Here is a 7,762-nt window from a genome sequence, read left to right as displayed (position 1 = left end):
TCTTTAGAACTTGTTAAAAAAACCTTAAAGAGTTTCTCTATTTCGGTTTTACATATAAAACTATAAAAATATATTTACAAAACTTCGATTATCTCGAAATAAAGTTTCCCTGACATACTGCTTTTGCGGTTAGCACGGCAGTATAGTATTTGCCTATACTATAGACGGACTAATACTATAGACTTTGAAGCATTAGTCTGGCTCAATCGTGGCAGAACCACAGTCTTAGTGAATTAAAAAGTGGCCCCGTTGTTGCGCTTTGCATGCTGAGTAAGAGGTTCAATACTCTCTTCTCCAATTCTTATTTCTCTCTGAAAAGACCAGCATCAAAGGTTGTTCCGGCATTTTAAGCTAGAACAACCTTAGAGCGATAGAGGTCGAGAAACGATTCGGGAAATAGGAATTTATTTACGTAGGCACTAACACAATTACTTTATTGGAAAAAAAATATGTTCAATTCTTACAATACCTTACGCAAATAGTCTTGGGTTTATATTTAATAGAGTTATTATCTACCCGAAGCGTTAAAAGGTTTACAAGAAAAATGTTTCCGCAAAAATTATTTATAGTTTTTTCGAAAACATTTCCCTCTCACGTCTGAGGTACGTAGCATTTTTAAACGTTTCATAAGTTGCCCTCCTTGTCGACATCAAGGTTGTATGGGCCAACTTTTATTTCTGTATTGCATTGCTCTTTCCAATACCAAAACTTCCATCATTGTTGATATTATCGTATTAACATATATACGTTTCTACAACAAATGTTTAAGTAATTTATTTTTTTTTGTGTATAGCACCCCGCAGCCCACACCGGGGGAAGCCTGCAAACGGTATACTGGAATCTCCGGGCTTAGCGACTACAGAGTCCAGACGAGTATAAAATTGCTCGAAAATGTTAATTAGCTGCATCATTCTGATAGATATTGAATTATTAAGTCATATTAACTCGAAATTTGGTAAGAGGTATAGGGTAAAATTTAGAGAAACTGATTGTGGTGGGGAACATCGAAGGCAGAAGATTGCGCGGTCGTAGACTAACGAGATGGACCGGCCAAGTAAGAGAATCATCGTCCTCTAAATTCTACACAACCGTAAAACACGTGCTGGACAGAAACTGGTGGAGGCAGGTCATCCGCTCCAGACGCAACCCTGTTTATGACCACGATCCTCCGATATGAGGGACCGATAAAGAGAGAGAGAGAGATAGGGTCCTTTAAAAAGGTACAGTCTACGCCATGTCCTTAACAGCCGTTTTCCACAAACGATCCCAATCTCAATCTTGAATCCGATTTCGAGAATGAAACAAACAAAATAATTCGTTGGTAAGTACTTATTTCAAAACAAAATTCCTTCTGATTGATTCATTTTCGCAGTAGATCGAAATTTTTTTTTACTGGTGGTAGGTCTCTCATATGTGAGAGCCCGCCTAGGTAGGTACCATTTCAATGTCTACTTCTGCCGACAAGCATTAGAGTGTAGTCACTATTGTGTTCCGGTTTGAATGACATTGTAGCCAGTATAACTACTGGACATAATAAGACTTAACATCTCATCTCTCAGGATAGCGAGCGCAGTGGAATACAAACAATAATTTGTAATTCAAGGTGTTGGATGGTGTTTCCTCTGTTTATCGCTGTCGTATCGCTACCATCAGGCGAACGCCAACTCGTCTCAACATTTAAAGTAAAAAAAAGTGATTGGAATCATTTGAAAATGGCGACAAAGCGTACAATTGACAAGATCAGCGGACAGCGAGTTTAGTACAGATAAACATTGCAGATTTCAAACCATCCATTGAGTAGCACAATCACAGAGAATCTCAATGACAGCTGTTAGTTGGCACCGGTCGAATCACGCGCGCGCACGCCACGCTTTCGTTGTGGTCAACTCAAGTTTTGTGTAATTGTATATTAATTTATGTAAGTATTGGGAATATAATTAATTTTGTTGCGAAATGGATATTAGTGGTTGTTAATGCGGTTTTCGTATATATTTTGTTCGTGGAAAGTTTCATTTCAAATAATCGTTATATAGTTTAATAATATCAGAATTAATTGTTATTCTGCGATTATACTGTTATCATAAACGGTAGAATTTGTTAATATTACAATATGGTTCCGGTGGAATATGTAAAATGTTGAAATTATTTATTAAGACGGTGGCTTCATAAAAACGGCGCGCTTAACGTATTTTTTGAAACTATCTGTACGAAATTTATCATAAATATAGAAAAAGCACCATATCTCTACAATAAGTTATTTTTACTTTGGGAATTTCAAATTTCTTAAAAAGAATATTGCTTCATTAACCTTATAATGAAAATGTTACTAAAATTGTAGATAGTGCAACCTCCTAAAGTACACATACTTTTAATTTGTAACTCACACTATTAGATAGATAATTTAATAAGAAAGATACCTCAAATATTTCAAAAGGACCTAAACATTTTTTTTGTGACATAATTATTCATAATATATCTTTGCATATTTCCGCCTGTAAATCGTGAGCCGAAAATGTATGTAACAATTGCTCATGGTCGTTTGTTCGGAGAAGGGCCTTAATATTTTATATTTCGTAAATTTTAAACGCAATTAGGAATATAGTTCAACCCATAGTTGCATTTAAAGTAATAATGAAATCCTTACCTTGTGACACAATATGGTACTTTGATATTCTTGTGGATTTATTAAACAATTTTTAAAATGATATAAAATACATCTAAAGTACAATGGTAGTGATGGCAATGGCCCACTACTTGAATTGTGGATGCATTACCGTTCTTATTAGATGAGGTCTGAACACGGTGATTTTAATATATACAGTCACCCATACAAATAAGTGAAGAAATTCTAAACTTCCAATCGCTAATACTCGTTTGTGTTTTTAACACGTATTTTTATACACAAAAATAAAATAAAAGGGATTTCATTTACTTCAAAGTGGAAAAATGTTTCAATCGAGTAAAGGCGATTTGAAGTTTTGAATTTGGTCAGCTACTTTTGTGGCTGACTGTACCTATATATTTTTATACAATTGCAAGACGAGGTGAGCAATCAGCCTGACTGTAAGCTACGTGACTACCTATACCAAAATAAACCAGCGCTATATTACATACAAAACAAAGCTTTGCCGGCCCGGCCTCGTCATCCTAAAACGTAAGACGTTAAGGCTCATAATCCTTTGTAATTACAATGACTATAACGATCGTAATTGTTTTTAATTGCCTCTTAACTGCCTCGGTGGCGACACGCACGACACGGCTCTAAGGTCCCGGTTTGAATCCCGGGTTGAGTAGTGATATTAGATTTTTCGTCTCAGTATCAGCCTGAAGTCAAGAATGTGTGCCCTCTATCACATCATGGGGCGGAACAGATATGGCGAAAAATTGCCCTGGGCCCTTATTCTGTATGATAATGTAAACGCGTAACGCGGCCGTGTCATGTTATCTTCGAGAAATGTGCGTGGAATGGTATTCTGTAAGCCAAATTTCTATAGTCTTAAACATGATGCGTTGTGTTACGTGCTTGTTACGCACTGTTAAAATAACGTGCGGGATAGAGAATAAGGTTACCCCTCTATCTCTTTGGGGATAAATCGGTGATGTGTACATGCGTTTCAAATTTTCAATTATATCTAATACGACACGACTGCCTCGGTGGCGTAGTTGTACTGCATGCGCGGTACGGCAGCGCTCTGAGGTCCTGGGTTCGAATCCCGGGTCGGGAAAAGTGATATTTGGGTTTTTCTGCTCAGTATCAGCCCGGAGTCTGGAATTTGTGCCCGATATGACGATAGGCTCGCCCCCTATCACATCATGGGACGGAACACACTTGGCGAAAAGTGGGTGCCATGGTTGCGCCTCTGCATACCCCTTCGGGGATAAAAGGCGTGATGTTGTGTGTGTGTAATACGACACGACATGACGATAATTGTTCTTATATCTACACGGCTATGTGACCTGCACCTGGTGGTCAGTGAAGTGGGGTCGAAAAGAGTGTGATAAACAACAGAAATCAAGAAGGTATATTTATCATCCGTATTTATGGCATAAAACTAAAAAAAAATTGAAGAAATTATGTCTTCCTACAGTCAAGAAAAAAATGTAATATAGAATCAATTTGTTGTTCAAATATTTGGAAAGAAATGTCAATAAGTATAAATATTATACAAATAGTTTACCTTGTATCGATTTTTTATTAAATCGCCAGCTCCTGACATTTGAGGCTTTAAGAAATATATTTTATTTATATGTACATAAAAATGTATTTTAATCAAACAAAATTCAACCTATCCATTACGTCGATCAGAAAAAACTAACGACCATAGTCATTAAAAACAAGATTACTTAAAAAAAACGTACAAAAGCTGCCAGTCATTCAAATTCCATTTTTAAAAACAGGTAAAATATATCATATGTCAAGTGCATTAACTTGCCCACACAATTCTCGCAAATCTTGACTTCCGCGCTTGTAGGGCACTATTCGCCTGGCAGTCGGTACATTGTAGACTGTAGTGTTTTTTCATTCGTAAACAAAGTTGACAGGAGTGCGGTCGCGTCGTGGCTATCTTTGTTGTGAAATTGTTTTGTAAGTACTTTTTCGAAATTATTTTGATATCAGTGTGACATCGAACTGTTGCTTCTCTTGAGCTTATACGGTTGCCAATCTTTTTTGTCTTACCTTAGGATAGGAATTTCGGAATTCTTCGATATTAAAAACAACTTTATAAATAATTTTGATATAATCTAATAGTTAGAGTAAGTAAGTATACGGCCTATAATATTTTATGCTTTTTTTATTTTATTATCGTTGTTCATTAATATTTAAAATTAAAGTAAAGTAGGAACTACTGCTAAGTAAATAATATTTAAACGTTTATCCACTAATGGAAACCAAATTATACTATCATAGTATGTACAATAATTAAATAATTTTATAAAATTATCTCTGATATTTTACCAATGTAGAGAATCAAGTAATCCACCTATATAATAGCATGTGTTCATATTTATTTTTGGCGTAAACGTACCAATAAATTCATGCAATAATGTGTTATGATAAAAGTATTTATACATATTAATTTAAAAAAAGAATTTATTTTAACGACTTATACAAGCCATAAAAAATGTTTCATTCTTACAATCGAGTTTGAATTTTATTTTTATTTTATCACCACATATGGTATGTAACTTATTATTTCTTTTTTAAATATAGAAGTTGATATCCTTATTTCATAAATTTTACTTATGCTTTTGTAAGTTTATACTTAGGTTCATTTACCACCTCATGGTTTTGTGGTTAAGCGAATTTGATAACTGTTTGGATTTAATTACGATCTAACGATACAATACTTAATTAGAAAGTTGTTTTCAAAACTTACTGGATGTTGATACGAGTTTTGAATTACCTGTTTTGAAAACTAAAAACCTAGGTCAACTATATGATATTGCGTGCGTGGCAAGTATACATTAATAGTTTTAATTACCAAAAGAACAGAAGAGGTATGTAGAAGACATTATAAATGTGCAGCCAGAATTTTTGTTTATGTATAAATTATATTTTTTTTATAATGATTTCTTATATTTACGCGAATGTTAGACATTAAAATAAGACTATTTCGGATTTTATCGCGGTTCTTATGTTTTAATTTTTTCCCGATGTTTCGAACACTGCAGCCTTCGTGGTCACGGGGGGAACTAAGGTGTTGGTCATCCATATTTTTTTTACATATAAGTTACCTTGTGATATTTGACAAATAAATTGTATAGCGTTATGATTAAATATTTCTTTATACTAGTTACTACCTTACTGTATTAGTATAAGAATATTCCTCATAAAACATTTACTGTAAAGACCAGTATGGGAATCTTAAATATTTTAGTTGACTATGATCACCAACCATTCATCATTATAAGAAAAGATAATTTACACGTATATCGTACTCCACTACCATTAGACCAAAATAGATTACAAATCGATAGTCACAAGTTTGAAATTCAATTGATTGTTTCTGAACAGGTCATTCGCCCGATAAGTCATAGAGGTCACATATGCAAACACTACATCGTTTCTAAAAAAAACAAATAACATTGTTTCGATTTGAATTCTTTAAAAACATGATGCATTGTTTATAATTGTATGCTAATATTTCTATGGGTACTGCCAAAACTTTGATGCCAACTTATCAACATAAATTATTTTATTTATTACACACAAAACTGGTTATAATCGGATACGTATTGCATACAAAATTGCTTATAGTTTCTTAACATAATTATAACCTAAAAACTTGTATTCTAGAATTAATATTAAGTATTAACGAGATGTCACAGGTGAAATCTAATCGTAACTAGTAATGCTAACTTCAATGGGTTATGACGTTGTTAAATTTATGTTCAAAATATTAACAATGTTATAAATTTGTTTGTATTATATGAACGACATTCTCAAAATGATACGGCGCGAAAATTTTTCATAGACAATTGGTGTTTGCGAAATATCGCCACAATCAAGCAATTTGTATTCACTTCGAAGTGAGTCTACGCGTATTTCGCGGCCTTGATGGTGAGATGTTAAGGCATTAGATAGAAATAAGGTCATTACGAGTGCCGTTTGCTGTGTTATGGAAAAATCTAGAGTTTTCCACATTATCCTGTGTTATAAAATACACTAAAGATTACTTTTAATAATTTACATTAGTTATTGCTTGACTTGATTTGCAATTCATTTACTTGTTATTTGTGTATTGCCATATTTGAATAATTAACTAGTTCGCTGCAGGATGTCCGGTATACAGCAGTATTTTTATCATTATTCCTAAATTAATTCCAGATTAAGATAACACATTCAAAATAAAATATAACTTCGAATAAATACAACTCCATTGACCGTAGTTAGTTAATTGAACGTAGATAAGTGTTTGGCTCCTGCCAGCTGCCTCCCTTAGAGAAAATTCGTAGCTACGCCATAATAAAGTAGTGTAGTTTTTAGAATAGCAATTAGTGTCTGTGTGTAGTGGTTGTCTGGAAGACATTGCCTAGAGCGATAAGACCGCCATTTGTACATGTGCTTTTTGTCTCTCTTTTCTTCTTTGCATCGTTTTTTTTGTTGTTTTTGTGTGTTTTGTACAATAAAGAGTAAAATAAATAAATAGTGTCATAATTACATCTAAAGGAGAAAGAGGGGACAATTACTTCATCCGTTCAGGTTATTTGATTTGCAAACACTCGCAGAAATTCAACGCTGTCACAAAATGCTACTTGCAATGATCGGTTGATGGCGAGATAGTCTATCTATGCCACTTATATGAGAGAATATTAATTACTGAGAATTGAATGCAAGAGATCGTCACGTATGCTTTTTGCAGATGATAGATAACCAGTGATAACGCGTTATGAAAACGTTTAAACATCACGTAATGGGTGGTATTATCAGCTATGATGTTTTGAAAGGGAAAAGAAAAAAAAATGTGATAAAGTGTCTGTATACAGTAATAAGAGAAAAAACTTTAAATTAGTTTTCACAAAAGGGTTCTAACTTGGCATATCCTGGTTTTAATCTAAGTTCATTATTAATACAATATTTACCCAATTTAAACAGATGCTAAGTCCCCGAAGAGTTAGGCTGATGATAAATTGCCGATATCTAACTCGTGATGATTGAGATAGCGCAATATAGGAGATGAACATTGCTCAATTCCCAAAAAAAAAAAATCATATTTATTAGTCGTCAACTATACTTGAATTAGAATGTAATTTTGTAACG

The 7,762-nt window shown here is 33.8% G+C and overlaps 1 protein-coding gene across 2 annotated transcripts in view; it reads left to right on the top strand.

The window, feature by feature from the left end:
• The first annotated feature begins 1,811 nt into the window (after positions 1–1,811).
• Positions 1,812–7,762, top strand: part of LOC115448528 (17-beta-hydroxysteroid dehydrogenase 13) — a 35,332-nt gene continuing 29,381 nt past the window's right edge. The window contains exon 1 of one of the 2 annotated variants that reach the window (XM_030175983.2): positions 1,812–1,918. The gene's annotated coding sequence lies outside the window, so the exon portion shown is untranslated. Of the gene's footprint in view, positions 1,919–4,340; positions 4,586–7,762 lie in introns of those variants that run through there. The other variant, XM_030175991.2, reaches the window with a different exon arrangement.

The sequence above is a fragment of the Manduca sexta genome, chromosome 25, assembly GCF_014839805.1.
Source record: "Manduca sexta isolate Smith_Timp_Sample1 chromosome 25, JHU_Msex_v1.0, whole genome shotgun sequence".
Taxonomy (NCBI): Eukaryota; Metazoa; Arthropoda; class Insecta; order Lepidoptera; family Sphingidae; genus Manduca; species Manduca sexta.
The sequence above is the reverse complement of the archived record's forward strand: the minus strand, read 5'-3'. Positions and strand labels throughout refer to the sequence as shown.